The 19,888-nt window shown below is 43.7% G+C and overlaps 1 protein-coding gene and 1 pseudogene across 7 annotated transcripts in view; one reads left to right on the top strand and one right to left on the bottom strand.

The window, feature by feature from the left end:
* BTRC (beta-transducin repeat containing E3 ubiquitin protein ligase) overlaps positions 1-19,888 on the top strand; it is a 208,526-nt gene that overhangs the window by 48,715 nt on the left and 139,923 nt on the right. The window lies entirely within an intron of this gene.
* LOC133776280 (large ribosomal subunit protein eL8-like) lies at positions 3,527-19,868 on the bottom strand (annotated as a pseudogene).

The raw sequence follows: 19,888 nt of genomic DNA, 5'->3' as shown, positions 1-19,888 counted from the left end.
AGCACTTTGTTTTTATTGCTTTCCCAGGCCACAGCAGAGAGCTGGATCAGAAGTGGAGCAGCCTGTTCTCAAGCCAGCACCCATATGGGATGCTGGCTTACACCACGGTGCCGGCCCCTTCAATAGCTTTTGAGACTGTCTAGGACTTTGATGATAAAACTCCTTCTAGTGCATCTAGATCTCCTGGCATGCTTCTCTTGTGAAGTATGTGAGGACTCTAACTTTCAGGTGTGTGGGTTTTTTTAATTGCCATTATTGTGAGTTTCATTTTTCCTAATGACCAATGATATTATAGCTGTTTCATGTGCTTGTTGTCCATTTGTATATCCTCATCAGACATCTTGTCTATCCACATCTTTCACCCATTTTTAAATTGTTTTTCTTGTCTTTTTGTTTGTTTGTTTGTTTCTTGTAGGTCAGCTTGATGCTATTATGGGTGATTTAATTATTATTATTTTTTTAAGATTTATGATTTATCTATTTATTTGAAAGGCAGAGTTACAGAGAAGGTAGACAGAGAGAGAAGTCTTTCATCTGCTGGTTCATTCCCCAAATGGCTGCAATGACTGGAGCTGATCTGAAGGCAGGAACTGATCTGAAGGCAGGAGTGAGGACCTTCTTCCGGGTATCCCAGTTGGGTGCAAGAGCACAAGGACTTGGGCCATCCTCTACTGCTTTCCCAGGCCATAGCAGAGAGCTGGATCAGAAGTGGAGCAGCTGGGACTCGAACCAGTGCCCACATGGGATGCTGGCTGACACTGCAAGTGGCGGCTTTACTCGTTATACCACAGAGCCGACCCCATAAACTTTTTTTAAAAATAGATTTATTGTAGCCTTTTTTTTTTTTTCTTTCCCCTGGCATAGTTTATCCCTGCGACTGAAATGTGAGCTTTCTGGGAGCTCCTGCTGAACGTCCTAAGTTTTCAGTTAGGCTTCTGTAATCTGGCTTGTCAACACAGAAAAGCCAGATTTTCTGTGTGGTTTTTAGTTGTTGAGCTTATAGCTCTGTTGTAGTTCTATGCTTGGTTTTGTGGAGTTTCACCACATGGAAACAGGGCTTAGTGTTCAGGAGCAGATGTAATGGTGCCCTGTTCAGATATTTGGAGCTTTTTATCTATAATCCGTCTCCAGTAGTATGCCTCAGCAAAAAAAAGATACGTGTATCGTGATCACGTATCTTTTTTTTTTTTTTTTTTTTTTGACAGAGTGGACAGTGAGAGAGACAGAGAGAAAGGTCTTCCTTCCATTGGTTCACCCCCTAAATGGTTGCTACAGCCAGCGAAGCCAGGAGCCAGGTGCTTCTTTCTGGTCTCCCATGCGCGTGCAGGGCCCAAGCACCTGCGCCATCCTCTACTGCACTCCCGGTCCACAGCAGAGATTTGGACTAGAAGAGGAGCAACTGGGACAGAATCCGGCACCCCAACCAGGACTCGAACCCTGGGTGCTGGCACCGCAGGCAGAGGATTAGCCTTGTGAGCCGCAGCGCCGGCTAATGATCACATATCTTTAACAGCCTGTTGGTGCACATCTTGTTACTAAGTTTACTTACGACATAATGTGTAATTGTGTTGTCTCTCCCAGTGTTAAGCCCATGTAATACTATTTTACAAAAATAACCAAAAGTGGAAATTGGCTGAGGTGAAACAAAGTAAAAAAAAAAATCTTTAATTGAAATTTGACTTAAAGGTATATGTAGAAGGCCAGCGCCACAGCTCACTTGGCTAACCTTCCGCCTGTGGCTCCGGCACCCTGGGTTCTGGTCCCGGTTGGGGCACCAGATTCTGTCCCGGTTGTTCCTTTTCCAGTCCAGCTCTCTGCTGTGGCTCGGGAGGGCAGTGGAGGATGGCCCAGGTGCTTGGGCCCTGCACCCGCATGGGAGACTTGGAGGGAAGCACCTGGCTCCTGGCTTTGGATCGGCGCAGTGCGCTGGCCGTAGCAGCCATTTGGGGGGTGAACGAATAGAAAAGGAGGGCCTTTCTGTCTCTCTAAAAATAATTAAAAAAATAAAAAAATAAAAAGGTATATGTAGTTATAGAAGAAAGAGATGAGCATAGCAGTGTTGACATTGCCATCAGTTGACAGATTCTGGGTATGTAGCCAAAGGAACTTAGTGAAGGTGAACTTGTAACATAGATGAGCAAAGTAGATGTAGTGAAAATGTGTGGATGTCCCAGAGGAAAAACTTGATCTTCTGAACAAGGTAGGCATTGTGGCACCAGTGAGTTAAGCTGCTGTTTGCGGACACCTGTATCCCCTTTTGGAGTGCCAGTTTAAGTCTTCACTGTTCCATTTCCTATCCAGCTTCCAGCTGATGGACCCTCGGAAGCAGCAGAAGATGGCTCACGTACTTGGGCCCCTGCCACCCACATCAGAGACCAGGATGAAGTTCGAGGATCCTGGCTGTTGCCTGGCTTAGCCTGGCTGTTGTGGGCATTTTGAGGGTGAATCAGCAGATTGAAGATCTGTTTCTCTGACTCCCTCTCTTTCTGTCACTGTGTTTTTCAAATAAATAAATAGATCTTAAAAAAAAAAAAAAAGACCTAGAGATGTTTCACAGTATTGTTAAGTACAAGGATAAAATGTCAGAAGCTAATCCAAACTTAGAACAAAAGTTTGCCAAGGCATGGAAAAGATGCTTGCTTTGTATGTTTGTGGAGATTTTGAGTCTGTGCTGGAATGATTTTCATCAGGCTTTGAAAATTTTTAGTGTCTTTTCAAGGTTGCTTTTGCCCCATTTTCTCATGTTTTCCTTCTGGGAATCCAAATACATTTTTGTTCAGTTTTTACTTTGTCATTGTCATTTGTTTCTTACATTCTCTGCATTTTTCTATCTTTAATCTCTGCTTCAATCCAGTGATTTTTTACTAGCCCCTCTTTGTTTTTAATAATCTTTACTTTGCAACCATCTTTTTTTTTTTAGTTTTTAAAATTTATTTGAAAGGCAGAGTTACAGAGAGGTAGAGGCAGAGAAAGAGGTCTTCACTCTCCAAATGGCTGCAATGGCCAGAGCTGGGCCAATTTGAAACCAGTAGCCTAGTGCTTCTTCCAGTTCTCCCACATGGATGCAAGGGCCCAAGGACTTGGGCCATCTTGTACTGCTTTCCCAGGCCATGGCCTTTTTTTTTTTTTTTTTTTTTAAAGATTTATTTAGAAAGGCAGAGTTACAGAGAGAGGGAGGAAGATACAGAGAGAGGTAACTTCCATCCACTGGTTCACTCCCCAAATGGGTGCAATGGTCAGGGGTGGGCCGATCCGGAGCCAGGAGCCAGGTGCTTCCTATGAGTCTCCCATGTGGGCGCAGGGCCCAAATACTTGGGTCATCTTCCACTGCTTTCCCAGGTGCATTAGCTTGGAGCTGGATTGGAAGTGGAGTAGCCAGGACTTGAACCGACGCCCACATGAGATGCCAGTGATGCAGGTGATAGCTTTACCTGCTTTGCCACAATGCTAGTCCCAAACTCTGCTTTTTTGTAACTTGGCAATGCAAGCCGCAGTTTGGACCCAGAAATTTTCCTCCTCAGTAGTGTCAGATCTTGTCATAACTGTTATTGTGGTTCATCCTGATGGCTTCCACCAGCTTAGCTAGAATGCCTTTGTCTTCCAAGTTCACTTGCTTGGAGGCAGTGGTGGCACAGCTCTTAGTGTAGACTAGGCGTCCGGGTCTGGCCTTCCACTTAGGGTAGGCAAGAAAATGACCAGTTCATTGGGATCCGCTTCATGTGCAGCTACGACCAGCTGAGCCTTCTTACTCTCCACCGAGGCAGTGACAATATTGATCCCTGCTTGAAGGACAAGTGATCTCTTAGTGGGGACATCCCCTTTGGCAGATGCTTTCTTCCTGGCCCACGTGAGTGGTCTCTGTTTTCTTGCTTTGTCTCTGGTCTGTACTTGTGGCTCAGCTTAAGCAGTTAAGTAGATGTTTGGCAGTCCAGGGCCTGAGTGCGCTGGAGGAGGCACATTCAGCTGCTTGAAGAGAATGGACCTTTGCTGATGCAGCCAGATTGTAGCGCTGCAACAGCCAGAGCCAGGCCAGGCTCAGAGGCCAAGAACTCAACCCAAGTCTCCCATGTGGGTGGCAGGACTGAACTACCTGAGTCGTTACCTGCTGTCTCCAGGGTGTGATTAGCTGGAAGCTGGAACTTGGAGTGGAACCAGGACTAAACCAGGCACTCTGATATGGGATGTTGAGTATCCCAAGCTGTGTCTTAACTGCTACACCAAACACCCACTCCATAAGTATATTTTAATGGAAATGTCAGGCCCAGACCTTTTAAAGCCAAAGGGGGTTGAATATTATTTTTATGAGCACATCCTTTTGTCTCAGTTGAGACTGTTCTATTTCTGATACCCAACCCTGCACTCCTCCTTGTTCTCATAGCCTTTCCATGATGCCAGCTGAAAGCCACCTGAGGACTTTTTTTCTTTTTTCTTTTTTTCTTTCTTTCTTTTTTTTTTTTTTTGACAGGCAGAGTGGACAGTGAGAGAGAGAGACAGAGAGAAAGGTCTTCCTTTGCCGTTGGTTCACCCTCCAATGGCCGCCGCGGTAGCGCGCTGCGGCCGGCGCACCGCGCTGTTCCGATGGCAGGAGCCAGGTGCTTCTCCTGGCCACCCATGGGGTGCAGGGCCCAAGGACTTGGGCCATCCTCCACTGCACTCCCTAGCCACAGCAGAGAGCTGGCCTGGAAGAGGGGCAACCGGGACAGGATCGGTGCCCCGACCGGGACTAGAACCCGGTGTGCCGGCGCCGCAAGGCGGAGGATTAGCCTAGTGAGCCGCGGCGCCGGCGACTTTTTTTCTTAAGATTTATTTATTTGTTAGAAAAGCAGTTACTGGGTCATTGCTGTGGCTTAGTGGGCTCATCCCATATGGGCTCCCATATGGGCTCCGAGTCCCGGCTTCTCCTCTTCTGATCCAGCTCTCTGCTATGGCCTGGGAAAGCAACGGAAGATGGCCCAAGTGCTTGGGCCCCTGCACCTGTGTGGGAGATCAGGAAGAAGCTCCTGGCTTTGGATCAGCCTAGCTCTGATCATTGCAGCCATTTTGGGAGTGAACCAGTGGATAGAAGACCTTTCTCTCTACCTCTCAAGTGAATAAATAAAATCTGAAAGAAAGAAAGGAAGGGAGAGAGGGAGGAAGAAAGGAAGAAAGGCATAGTTACAAACAGAGAGATCTTCCATCCTCTGCTTCACTCCCCAAATGGGCACAACAGTCAGAGCTGAGCTGATCCAAAACCAGGAGCCAGGAGCAGCTTCTTCTTGGTGGAGGGGCCCAGGCACTTGGGCCATCCTCCACTGCCTTCCCAGGGAGCAAGATTGGAAGTGGAGCAGCCAGGACTCAAACCAGCACCCATATGGGATGCCGGCACTGCAGACAGCGGTTTAACCTGCTACGCCACAGTGCTGTCCCCTTGTTTGTGTTTTTTTAACCAGGGTTCCTCACCCCACATGAACTGTATACTCCAGTAGTTATTTCTACAGCATCATGAAACTGCTGAAATGTTTTGGACTTTGTTCTTGAGCATCTTACTCTGTGTATGTAAAACTTAAGAGTCAGCAAATGCCTCCTGGGGAACTTGTTGACAGGATGTCTGATTCACTGGAATTTCTCTTCTGCCTGGGATCAAGGCTCCTGACGTCTTGGCTACATTAGTTGTTGCCTAATGCCTTCAGTTTTCTATAATTTATTAAACATTTCTTTTTAAGATTTATCTATTATTTGAAAGGCAGAGTTAAAGAGAGGCAGAGAGCGAGCGAGAGATTTAGTCTGGTAACAGTTACTACATTATAGCCAAAAGCAAAATCCCAAATATGTATATTTTCATTAATTAATTTTCCACATTTGATTTTAAGCATTCTCAAACTGCAGAAGAATTATAATTAAAATGGAAATAACATTTTTTCCGTAAGCCATGTAGGAGTAAAGTATTAACACAATGCTCCATCACTCCTGAATTCAGTGATGTGTATTTCCTACCAACAAAAACATTGTCTTGCATAACCTGATAGCAATCATCAGAATAAGGAAATTCATATTGACACATCATTGTCATGTAACCCACAGACCCCTGTTCAGGTTTCTCTGGTAATCTCAATAAATGTCTTTTACAGTGAAAAGATGCAGTGCGAGTCCTGCGTTCCATCTGGTGGCTGTGTCTCTGTGGTCTCCTGACAGTCCTTCAGTGCTTCTTGACTTGGGTGACACTGACAGTTTTAAGGATTATAGGCCAGTTCTTGTGTAGTGTTTTTGGGCTTGCATCTTTCTGATGTTTTCTCTTGATTAGATCCAGGTTGTTTTTCACTGGAATATCAGAGGTGATGCTATGTTCTTATTGCATACTGTGAAGTGACACATGATTTTAATGTGTTGCATTATTGGTAATATAAATGTGATTCTCTTGATTAAGATGCCAACCAGGCTTTTTTCCACTGTGTAATTAGTTTTGTCCGTTGTAATGAATAAATATTTGGGGTAAAGGTATTTTGAGACTATGTAAGTATCCTATTCCTCCTCAAACCCCATTAGTGGAGTCATGAATTTCTGTTTTCTTCAGTGGCTTATTTTATGCTACATAACAAATTACCACAAATTGAATGACTTACAATAACAGCATACATATTTTCATATTTTAGGGTGAACTTTTTAAAAAAGGTTTGTTTTTTTGTTTTGTTTTGTTTTAATTTGTTTGAGAGGTAGAATTACAGACAGAAGGAGAGACAGAAAGGTCTTTTATCCACTGGTTTACTTCCCAAATGGTTGCAACAGCCAGAGCTGGGCCGATCTGCAGCCAGGAGCTTCTTCTGGGCCTCTCATGTGAGTGCCGGAGCCAAAGCACTTGGGCATCTTCTGCTTTCCCAGGCCATAAGCAGAGAGCTGGATTGGAAGTGGAGCAGCCAGGACATGAACTTGTGCTGATATGGGATGTTGGCACTACAGGCAGTGACTTAGCCTGTTTACCACAGCGCCAGCCCTAGGGGAGGATTTATATGTTTAAACTTGAAGTGACAGATAGTTATTACATGTTGAACATCCCTAATCCAAAGGCCTGAAATCCAAAGAGCTCCAAAATCTAAAACATATTTAGTACTGACATGAAGCCACAAGTGGAAAATTCCATACCCAACCTTATGTGATAGGTCACTGTCAAAACACAGTGCACTAAAAATATTGCATGAAATTTCCTAGAGGCTATATGTATGAGATTGTATAGAAAAGAAAAATGAATTTTATGTTTAGACTTGGATCCCAAGATAGTGTTATGTGCTTGAAAATATTCCCAAATCCAAAACATTTTTAGTTCTAAGCATTTTGAATAAGAGATGATCAACCTATATATAAGGGGATTTCAAATAGCAACTTATAAGCTTTGTTTTTCATCATAAGTTCCATTGCAGTCCAGATACTTTTCTGATAATACATACCATTTAGTTTGTCACCGAAGAACTGAGTTGTTCTGTGAATTTAACCGTGGCAGTGCAGTCTTCTGTTTACATTATTAACTATAGAAAATGGGTGCCCTTTAAATAATTTTCTAAAGTTAAGAAGAAAAAGGAAGTCTGAAAGAGCCAAATCAAGACTGTAAGGTGGATTCTTAATGATTTCCTATTGAAACTCTTGCATAGTTTCCTTCGTTTGATGAGAGTAATGAGCAGGAGCTTTATCATGGTGCTGTAAGAATTGCCTGGTGAAGCTTTCCTAGGCATTTTTCTGCTAAGGCTTTGTTTTGCTAACTCTCACAAAACACTTTCATTTTAAGTTTATGTTGTCATTCTTTGGCCTTCCAGAAAGTCAATGAGCAAGATGGCCTGGAACATCCCCAGAAACTATTGCCTTGACCTTTGTTTGTGACCAGTCTGGTTTTGCATTGACTATACCATATTCTTCTTTTAATTAATTAATTACTTTTTAAAAACTTTTATTTAATAAATATAAATTTCCAAAGTACAACTTTTGGATTATAGCATCTTTTTCTCCCCATAACCACTCTCCACCTGCAACCATCCCATCTTCCACTCCCTCTCCCATCTCATTCTTCATCAAGATTCATTTTCAATTATCTTTATATACAGAAGATCAATTTAGTATATACTAAGTAAAGATTTCAACAGTTTGCACCCACACAGAAACACAAAGTATAAAAAATACTGTTTGAGAGCCGGCGCCGTGGCTCAATAGGCTAATCCTCCGCCTTGCGGCGCTGGGACACCGGGTTCTAGTACCGGTCGGGGCACTGGATTCTGTCCCGGTTGCCCCTCTTCCAGGCCAGCTCTCTACTATGGCCCGGGAGTGCAGTGGAGGTTGGCCCAGGTCCTTGGGCCCTGCACCCCATGGGAGACCTGGAGAAGCACCTGGCTCCTGCCTTCGGATCAGCGCGGTGCGCTGGCCGCAGCACGGCCGCAGCATGCTGGCCACGGCAGCCATTGGAGGGTGAACCAACGGCAAAAGGAAGACCTTTCTTTCTCTCTCTCTCTCTCTCTCACTGTCCACTCTGCCTGTCAAAAATTAAAAAAAAAAAAAAATACTGTTTGAGTACTAGTTATACTATTCACATAGTACAACACATTAAGGACAGAGATCCTACATGAGGAGTAAGTGCACAGTGACTCCTGTTGTTGATTTAACCATTTATGACGTCAGTGATTACCCGAGGCTTTTGTCATGAGCTGCCAAGGCTATGGAAGCGTCTTGAGTTCGCAGATTCTGACCTTATTTAGACAAGGCCTTAGTCAAAGTGGAAGTTCTCTTCTCCCTTCAGAGAAAGGTACCTCCTTGGATGGCCTGTTCTTTCCGCTAGGATCTCACTCATAGAGATCTTTCATTTAGGTCACTTATTTTTAAGGAACACAAATTTTATAAGTAGAACTTCAGGAATATAGATATTCTTCCCATCATATCTACCCTACCATTCACACTCCCACCTCTCCTCCTCCTCCCTCTCCCCTTTCTAGTCCTATTCTCCATTAAGATTCATTTTCAGTCAACTTTGTATACAGAAAACTAACTCTATGCTAAGTAAAGATTTCAACAATTTGCACACACAAGCACACCCAAAAAAACTTTGAGAACAAGTTTTACAGTTATCTTTCATAATACATCTCTTTGAGGACAGAGGTCCTGCATGGGGAGTTAGTGCACAGTGAATCCTGTTGTTAATTTAACAATTAACACTCTTATGTATGACATCAGTGACCACCTGAGGCTCTTGACATGAGCTGCCCAGGCTATGGAAGCCTTTTGAATCCACAAACTCCATCGGTATTTAGACAAGGCCATAAGCCTTACTCACTCCACTAGGGCACAGTCCTCCATGCTGGGTCATTCTCCTGGGCATATGTTTCCTCCCATCATTCTACATGGGCCCTGAAACTCTGTGCCAGGCTCCTACGCATCAGAAATATCTTTCTTAAACTACTTGGATTCCAAAAGCCTGTAGTAGACCACTGTAACCACTGCTGCCACTCAGTATAATGCCTTCTTAGCCTACATTCACCTAGCTGTTGAAGTGAATTGTTCAGGTAGGAAAGAAGAGGGAGAGGTATCAATTATTATTTTTAAAAATCTTCCTAGTATTTTTATTACCGATGCTTAAAACATTTTTTTTTTTAATTTTATTTGTGTAGAGAGGGAGAGGGGAGATCTTCCATTTGCTAATTCACTACATGTCTATGATAGCAGGGCTGTGCCAGGCTGAAGCCAAAAGGTAAGAGCCCAGTCAGATCTCCCACATGGGTAACAGGGATGCAAGTACTAGAGTCGTTGTCTTCTGCCTTTCACGGTGCACATTTAGTAGGAAGCTGGGATCAGAATCAGAGCCAGGGCTTGAATCTAGACGCTTAGATCTGGGATGCAGATTATTCCAAATGGCGTCTTCACCTGTGCCAAATGTACAGCCCAACACACGCTTTCAGCCTGGTGCATTGTTACTAACACAGAAGTGAGTTACTCCCGCATCTGTGAAATCATTGCAGGTTTATGTCCATGCTTTCATGCTATATTTTTACTTACACATTTGCATACCAGAGGTTTAATATCACATCAGATTCATGATTTATGAACTTTCCTGCCTTCCTCTTCTCCTGCAACACTTTTATTTCCCAGTGTCTAGCATGGTAGTATTATTCTTCAGTCTTTCAAGTTTGAAATCCTGGAGTTACTTCTGACTCCTCTTCCTTCCTCCCTTTCTTTCTCTCTCTCTTCTTCCTTCCTTCCTTCCTTTTTTCCTTTTTCCTTTTTCTTTCCTTCCTCTCTTCTCCTTACCCCTCCCCTCCCCTTCCTTTTTTTTAAGTTTTGTTTCTTTTTGAAAGGCAGAGAAGCAGAGGCAGAGAGAGAACAAGCTTCCATCTGCTGGTTTACTCTCCAAATGGCCGCAGTGGCCAGGGCTGAGACAGGCAGAAGCCAGGAATCAGGAGCTTCTTTTGGGTCTACCACATGGGTGCAGAGATCCAAGCACTTGGGCCATCTTCTGATGCTTTCCCAGTCACATTAGCACAGAGCTGGATTGGAAGTGGAGCAGCTGGGAATTGAACAGGTGCGCGTTTGGGATGCCAGCACTGCAGGGAGCCACAAACTCATTCCAGGTCTCCCATGTGGATGACAGGGACCCAACTACTTGAGCTATCACCACTGCTTCCTGGGGCCTGTTAGCAGGAAGCTGGAGTCAGCAGCCAGAGCCTGGAATTGAACCCAGACACTGCGATGTGAGACAGGTGTCCTAACAGATATACTAAATGCCTGCAGTTGTCCTTGTTTTGATGTTTATTTGTCTTCTGTGGCCATAATTTTTTTTTAAAGATTTGTTTATTTATTTGAAAGAGTTACACAGAGAGAAGGAGAAAGAGAGAGAGAAAGAGAGAAAGGTCTTGCATCTGCTGGTTCACTCCCCAGATGGCCACAATGGCTGGAGCTGTGCCAATCTGAAGCCAGGAGCCAGGAGCTTCTTCTGGGTCTGTCACATGGGTGCAGAGGCCCAAGGACTTAGGTCATCTTTCATTGCTTTCCCAAGCCATAAAGAGAGCTGGATTGGAAGTGGAGAAGCTGGGATTCAAACCAGCGCCCATATGGGATGCCAGAACTGCAGGCGATGGCTTTACCCATATGCCACAGCGCTGGCCCGTGGCCATTCTTTTGATGTTTACAGTAGCTACTTGGATGAATTTTAATTTCTTTAGTCAGTCTGGTACCCCTAAACCAGCTCTGGCTCCCCCCTCTCCCCCTTTTAAAGATGTATTTGAAAGAAGAGTTAGAGAAGGGGAGACAGAGACAGAGATCTTCCATCTGCTGGTTCACTTCCCAGATGGCTGCAACAGCTGGAGCAGGGCCGATCAGGAGCCAGGAGCTTCTTCCAGGTCTCCCATGTGGGTGCAGGGGCCCAAGGACTTGGGCCATCTTCTGCTTTCCCAGGCCACAGCAGAGAGCTGGATCGGAAGTGGAGCAGCCAGGACTTGAACCAGTGCCCATATGGGATGCTAGCACTGCAGGCAGAGACTTAACCTACCATGCCAGAGCACTAGCCCCACTGTGTCTGACTTTTAAAGTGCCATTTTCGTGGAACACTCTCCTATCTATAGTTGCTATTTGTGTTCATTTATCTCCCTAATTTAGGATGTAAACTATTTCAGAGCAGATCTTTGTAGTAATGAGTCTATAAATTTTAGAGACAAACACATTGGGGTCTTATTTCTGTCATTGGCATTAGTCATTATAACTTTTCTGAACTTGGGTTTATTTTCCCGTTAAAGTGAAAATACAAAACTCTTTGAAAGACCATAATGTGTAAATGAAATAATATATTTAAATAATCAGGAACAATGTCTGCCAAATAATTTTTGCCTGATAAACTTTAGTTCCCCTCTCCTTGTATTCTACCTGTTTCCATTTCTGCTAACGAAAAATAAATATTTGATTGGTGTATGAATTTATTGATTTTGTGATCCATGTTTCATGATGATGTCCCGGAATATTTTGCAATCCAAATTCATGGAAGCCTGTTCTTGATAATAATGCCACTTTATGTGTTTTTTTTTTTTTGGATACTTTGCAGTTTTTAGAACCTTTATATTGGTTTTATTATAACCTTGTGAATTAAACCTAGGCAGATAGGTGATGAGGGGAGTTTATTTTTGGAGTGATCTATATTGGAATTCTTAAAGGTGATCATTGAATTTGTATAGGTAGAAACCAAATGTACATTTTATGGCCTGTGAATACTGCAGTTCTCTTGGCTTGAATTTTTTAGTTGATATAGTAGTGAAAAGGGAATTCTTCTATTCCATGGCTTAAGGACACATAAACTCTCAATGCAGCAATCCTTTTATTGTTGATCATTATAGCTTCTATTACTCCTAGAAGTTGACCAACAGGGACCTGAGTTTAAGAGATTTTGTCATTCAGCTTTCATATAGTAAATGCTGAGGCCAGCCCTTTGCCTGTAGGGCTCTCTATCAGTGAAGAGAATCTGTGACATTACTCCAGGCAGCCAAGTGCAGGGGGAGGAGAGGAAGTTTTCACTGTTCTCTGTGTAAATGAATTTGTGCCATTGAACCTGATGGGCAGTAGACACTATATTTTTCCTGAAGCACTACAGACTCTTTGTTGCAACATTTCAATCTTTTTTTCTGATTCTTTCAGATAGTAGAAAAGATGATCAAGCACGTGTGTGTGTGTGCACATGCACATGTGTGCAGGGACTGTGTATGCTTAATAACAATCATTGTGATAAAGTATTGTAATATTTAAATTTTTTGATTTTTCCAAACTGTCTCTTGGAGTGAGGTTAGGTAGAAAATGAGCAGAGAAATAGGTGCTGTGCAGGGCTGGATTTGTGTAGAATGGAGACATGGCTGTTAACTAACCTTGCTGTAGCTTTTCAGATTGTGTAGGGGAACTGCCTAAGAAGTAGGTCATTCAAAAGTTCTTTAACAGTTAATAGAAGTTAAATATTTAAACATGAAAATGTTGTTGCTGGATTGCAGCTTAATATAGAACCTTCTTTTTTTAATTAAAGTTTTTGAATATAGAAAGAAAATCTTAGTAATTTAAATATAATTTGGAAGGAGAAACCATAAGAATGGCCCAAACCCTCAGTAGAAAGCTGTATGCTTGGAAGCTGATCTTGTGGCAGAGCAGGTTAAGCCTTGCTTGCAGTGCCTTTATCCAATATGAATACTCGTTTGAGTCCTGACTACCCTGCTTCTGATCCACCTTCCTGCTAATGTGCCTGGTAAGGCAACAAAAGATGCCCCAAGTACCTGGGTCCTTGCCACCCACGTGGGAGATCTGGATGGAGTTGCAAACTCCTGGCTATCTGTCGCTTTCTTTCTCTCTGTCACTCTGCTTTTCAAATAAATACATCTTTTTTTTTTTTTTTAAGGGAAAGCTGTGTGTTTTCTCGGTGATTTAAAGGTAAATTTTATTTTTATTTTTAAAAATAAATTATTTGGGGGCCAGCGCTGTGGTGTAGCGGGTTGATGCCCTGGCCTGAAGCACCAGCACCCTTATGGGTACCGGTTCAAGACCTGGCTGTTCCACTTCTGATCCAGCTCTCTGCTATGGCCTGGGAAAGCAGTAGAAGATGGCCCAAGTCCTTGGGCCCCTGTACCCACATGGGAGACCCGGAAGAAGCTCCTGTCTCATGGCTTCGGATCGGTGCAGCTCCTGCCATTGCGGCCAATGGAAGACCCCCGCCCCGTCCGTCTCTGCGCAACTCTGACTTTCAAATAAATAAATAAATCTTAAAAAAAAAAATTTACTTGAGAGGCCAGGAGAGAAAACTTTCCATCTGCTAGTTCACTCCCCAAATGCCCTTAACTCCTGGGGCTGGTCAAGGTAAAAATTGGAAATCAGGCATTGAATCGACATCTGTCCCATGGGTGCCAGGGACCCACCCAGCTACTTGAACCATCATGTGCTGCCTCTCAGTGTCTGTATTAGCAGGAAACCAGAGTCAGAAACCCGAGCTGGTTATCACACACAGTTACTCAGTGTGGGACACATGCAACTTAACTGAGTCTTTTTTTTTTTTGACAGGCAGAATGGACAGTGAGAGACAGAGAGACAGAGAGAAAGGTCTTCCTTTTGCTGTTGGTTCACCCTCCAATGGCTGCTATGGCCGGCGCGCTGCGGCTGGCACACCGCGCTGATCCGAAGCCAGGAGCCAGGTGCTTCTCCTGGTCTCCCATGCGGGTGCAGGGCCCAAGCACTTGGGCCATCCTCCACTGCACTCCCGGGCCATAGTAGAGAGCTGGCCTGGAAGAGGGGCAACCGGGACAGAATCCAGCACCCTGACTGGGACTAGAACCCGGTGTGCCCGTGCTGCAGGTGGAGGATTAGCCTAGTGAGCCACGGCGCCAGCCTTAACTGAGTCTTTTTTTTTTTTAATAACTCACCTGAAGATTATGGCAAGCTTCAGTTTTTTGTTTGTTTTTTGTTTTGTTTTTGTTTTTTTTTGACAGGCAGAGTGGATAGTGAGAGAGAGAGACAGAGAGAAAGGTCTTCCTTTTTGCCGTTGGTTCACCCTCTAATGGCCGCCAAGTGCTTCTCCTGGTCTCCCATGCGGGTGCAGGGCCCAAGGACTTGAGCCATCCTCCACTGCCTTCCCGGGCCATAGCAGAGAGCTGGCCTGGAAGAGGGGCAACCGGGACAGAATCCGGCACCCCAACCGGGACTAGAACCCAGTGTGCCGGCGCCACAAGGCGGAGGATTAGCCTGTTAAGCCATGGCGCTGGCCTTAACTGAGTCTTAAACACTAAGCCAAACACCTACCCAAAAGGGTAAAATTTAAAGAGCATTATTTGTTAAATGTAGTGGGACAGAAAAGTCTTAGGTCTATCAGGAACTGGATGATCAGAATGGTCCTGAAACACAAGCACACACAAACTATATGAGTTCAGTAATCAAAATGACAGTAATTTCCACTCTGTTACTTACTGCTCAGATTGCCTTTGATTCCCCTCCTTCATTTAGCTAATTTTCCAAAATGGGAAGATAGAAGGGAAAGAGGTAGAGTAAATGAGGTAGCCTCCTCCACTTATTTTATGATTATATTTTTCCTCAATATTTTTAAGTGACACTTACCAGTATGGGTAAGATTAATTGTTATAATGCAAACTGATTTGAAAATTCATTTTTAAATTGAGCCATAATGTATATAAAATCTTGTGGTAATTAGCAAATCTGACTATATTCAAGTGTAGTTTTCATACGGATACCAATTGTTGTAATAATCAAGAATGCATCCTCTGTGTGGTATTTGCAAGTTAATGCTGTTTTGGAAATCACACTGGTATATCTAGCAGCTTTCTTGGGTATATGTGACTCATTATTGATTATAATTTTATTTTGGAATTTTTGTTTAAGAGGATGGAGTAAGCCTTTTGAAATTTTTCATTGTTTTGAATTTTGTTGGAATATATGGATGAATGAATAACAGGAAAGAAACTCAGATAATTCATCTGAGTAAAAATCTGCAAATCTGTAAAAATAACAGATTCCTATATAAAATGGAGAAGACGTATAATTCACAGGAGGAAGGCCTTAAAAACTTACCGAGGAATACTCAGTAATAGAAATAAATACATATTAGGGCCAGTGTTACAACATAGTGGGTTAAGCCGCCACCTGCAACCCCTGCATCCTTTATGGGTATCCGTTTGAGTCCTGGCTGCTCCACTTCCAATCTAGCTCCCTGCTAACGTGCCTGGAAATTCAGCAGAAGAGTGTGCAAGTGCTTGCGCCCCTGCTACCCCATAGGAGACCCAGATGAAGCTCCTGGCTCCTGGCTACGGACCGGCCCAGCTCTAGTTATTGCTGCCATTTGGGGAATGAACCAGCAGTTGGAAGACACCCCTCCCCCTTTCCCTCTCTCTGTAATTCTGTCTTTCAAATAAATAAAACAAATCTTTAAAAGAAAATAAATATTTTAGTAAAAAAGAGTCCCAATGCAAGAGCTTCTGGTTGGCTGCTAGACCCGGCTCTGTTGCACATCTTGCAGATGGTTTCAGCATGTACTTTGGTTCCCAGGGCCACCTACCTCTTCTGAAGGTAGTGCACTGTTTCCCAGGTGCATTAGCAGGGAACTGGATAGGAAGTGGAGCAGCCTGGAATTGAACCAGGGTCCATATGGGACGCCGGCATTATAGGCAGCTGCTTAACGCCCTATGCAGCAATGCCAGTCCCTACCTTTTCCTTTTAATATGAGAATCTGTTGTACTGGAAACCACTGAAAGAAATTGAAATTTGTATAAATAGTTCAGAGGAGAAAAACAGTGGGTGTGGATTGGCAGGGTGAGACACAGAAGGAAATAGGGGTAAGGTGAGCATTTGAACAGGGTATAAGGAAGTTAATGAGCTAGAATGCCAGGACCGATGGGAAGAACAAAGAAAGCAGATGAAGTAGGGAGTGGGGAAAGGTCACACTGATAGTGTGCTTGGGTTTCATGCAGAGGTGTAGAGAGCCATTCTAAATTTTTGATGAGAGTGACATGATAACAGCGAAGATAATTATTTATTCTGTTTATCTGCTATTTGCAAAATGGATTGTATTTTGAGGTGAAGAAACAATCAAAACAAGTAAAAAAAGAGATTATGTGGCAGTTAGGAAAATTTAGCTGTTTTGCTTGCTGTGCTACCCAGTGATACCTTTCATGGCTGTTCTTCTTTTTGAAGTCTGATATCTCTGGATCTAAGGATGGATGGAGGCAAGAGGAATTCTGCACTGAGAGTCTGGGCCAGAAATTTAGTCTTTAATTCTCTACTTTTTAAATTAATGCATGAACAAATACTTAATTTCTTCTGGGTATCAATTACTTTAACTATAAAAAGAGGATAGTGATCTGAAAATGGGGTCTAGATCAGATAATCTTTTGGAGTCCTTTGCAATCCACTATCCTTATATCAGTTGTAGGTGGTATGAATGATGAGTACATTGCTTCCCTTTATTTTTAAATTTTCATGGCAGACAGACCGACAAGTCTCCCATCTAGTGGTTCACTCTCCAGATGCTCACAATAGTCAGAGCTGGGCCCAGCCAAATCCAGAAGCGGGGAACTCAAATTTGGGTCTCTAATGTGAGTGTCAGGGACTCAACTATTCAGGACATCATCTGCTGCCTTCCCATGGTATGCATTAGCAGGAAGTTGGATCAGAAACAACCAGGACTCAAACCTAGTCATCCCCATATGGATTGCTGGCGCCTCAAGTGGCGTCTTAGCTGCTATTCCAAACACCCACTCCTGCTTCCCAATATGAACAGTATGAACACCACTTTGCTTCCCAATATTAATTTCTGTAACTTGAGAGAAAAAAGCCCACAATATTAAATATTTCAAAATCTAATATAAAGCTTAGTGATATGTATATTAGGTTTTTTTTTTATTTTTTATTTTTTTATTTTTGACAGGCAGAGTGGATAGTGAGTGAGAGAGACAGAGAGAAAGGTCTTCCTTTTTGCCGTTGGTTCACCCTCCAATGGCTGCCGCGGCTGGCGCGCCGCAGCTGGTGCGCTGCGGCCAGCGCACCGCGCTGATCCGATGGCAGGAGCCAGGTGCTTATCCTGGTCTCCCATAGGGTGCAGGGCCCAAGGACTTGAGCTATCCTCCACTGCACTCCCTGGCCACAGCAGAGAGCTGGCCTGGAAGAGGGGCAAATGGGACAGAATCCGGCGCCCCGACCAGGACTAGAACCCGGTGTGCCGGCGCCGCAAGGCAGAGGATTAGCCTATTGAGCCGCGGCACCGGCCTGTATATTAGGTTTTAATCCATGTACTCCCCCCCCCCCCTTTTTTTTTTTTAAGGATTTGTTGATTTATTTGAAAGTCAGAGTTACACAGACAGAGAAGGAAAGGCAGAGAGAGAGATCTTCCATCCACTGGTTCACTCTGCAGATGGCTACAATGGCCGGAGCTGTGCCGATACGAAGCCAGGAGCTTCTTCCGGGTCTCCCACTTGGGTGCAGGTGCCTAAGGACTTGGGGCTATCTTTTACTGCTTTCCCAGGCCATAGCAGAGAGCTGGATCAGAAGTGGAGCAGCCGGGGCTCGAACCAGTGCCCATATGGGATGCTGGCACTGGAGGCAGTGGCTTTACCTGCTACGCCACAGTGCTGGGCCCCATCTACTCCTATTTTAATATGTGCTATGACTAGGTAAACTACGTCTAGTTTTAGTTTCTTAGTTTTTTAGGATTTATTTTATTTGAAAGGCAGAATGATAGAAAAGTGGGGAGAGAGAGACATCTTCCATAGATTGGTTCACTACCCAAATGGCTGCAATGGCCAAAGCTGGTCCAGGCCAAAGCCAGAAACCCAGGGCTCCTTTGGGTCTCCCTGTGGATTATAGGGACCTGATTACCTGTAGGATCATCCTCTACTGCCTTCCTAAGCACATTAGCAGAAGCTGGATCAAAACCAGAGCAGCTCGGACTTGAACTGGTGCTCCGATGTGGGATGCCAGCATTGTAAGCAGCAGTTTAGCTCACTGCGCCACAATGTTGGCCCCTTGGTATTTAAGTTTTTGGTTTGTTTTTACTTTATTAGACTATAATAGCATTCAAATTGATGGACAAAACTTCCAAGGACAGAACTTTAAGATGGGATATTTTTAGAGGAACAGGAAAATTGTAAAAATTGTTCTGAGAGGTACATTGTTTCTTTGTTGTTTGTTTGTTTTTAGATTTACTTATTCATTTGATAGGGAAGGAGAGGGAGAGCTTCCATATGTTGGTTCTCCATCCAAATATCTGCAACAGCCAGGTCTGGGCCAGGCCAAAGCCAAGACCCAGTAACTCCATAAGGTCTCCCACATGGGTGGCACTAACTCAAGTATTTGAGCCAATATCCCCTGCTTCCCAGGCACATAAACAAGGAGCTGGACTGGAAGTGGAGTTGCAAGGATTTGAACCAATACTCCAATAGGGTATGCAGGAGTCCCGTATAGGGGCTTAACCTGCCGTACCATAACACTTGCCCGCCCTGGTACTGTGTTTTATAAGACACAGTAGCCTACCAGTGTCATTTACTTGTGACCTGTGTTACTGGCAATTGGAATTGCTACCTTTTTTTTTTTCTTTTTTTTTTTTGGGGGGGGGGGAACCAGATACATTCTGTACATATTTACACTCTCACACCCACTCATTTTGTTTGAAAGGCTTTAATACCTGTGGTTTTCTTGATCTCCCCCCTCTCCACCCCCAGTGGGTCTGTCTCTCTGACTCTGCTGTTGTTTTCCCTCCTGGTTTGGGTTATTTCTTGCCCTCACTTCTCCCTCCTCCCAACCCCCCAGCCCCCCAACCCCCCAACCCATCTGGAAAAATGAAGAGGCAGCTGCTATGGTAACTATGCATTTTGGTTAATGAATAGCAGACTAACAAGATACATAAAACACTTGCAAACTGTGCAGAGAGTTAGTTGTTGTCAAAGCCGGAGGCATACAATACGTTTTCTTCTAAAACAACAACAACAAAAAACACAAAAACCTTCCTGTGGTGTTCTGTTTTCTGATTTGCCATTCCTAACATTGTAATGCTACCATGAAGTATTTGTCTTATTGCTTAGTCTGCACAATGTTTTAACCTGTGGTTGAATTTATGGGAGATGAATTGAGGTGTGTAAAGGAAAGTAATCAATTGAATGAAGAAGTAGATTGCCTTTAGACTCATACAAAGAAGAATAGAGACACAAATTTTTACTAAAACTTGTTTTTTTGACCTATTACCTTTTTTCCTATTGCTTTTTGGCTACTAGTGTTTCTTTCTGAGTTTTTCTCTGGGATTAGAACCAGTAAGTAGTACCATTTCTTAAAGATGTTTCTATTGTAAAGGCCAGCTGCAAATGGAATATTACATTCAGGCAAGCCTTAAAAGTTCCTGTAATCTGTGCCATCCTGTCTCATACTGTCCCAT

Source organism: Lepus europaeus, chromosome 17 (assembly GCF_033115175.1).
Source record: "Lepus europaeus isolate LE1 chromosome 17, mLepTim1.pri, whole genome shotgun sequence".
Classification (NCBI taxonomy): domain Eukaryota; kingdom Metazoa; phylum Chordata; class Mammalia; order Lagomorpha; family Leporidae; genus Lepus; species Lepus europaeus.
Note: the sequence above shows the minus strand (reverse complement) of the source record. Positions and strands in the feature narration are given on the sequence as shown.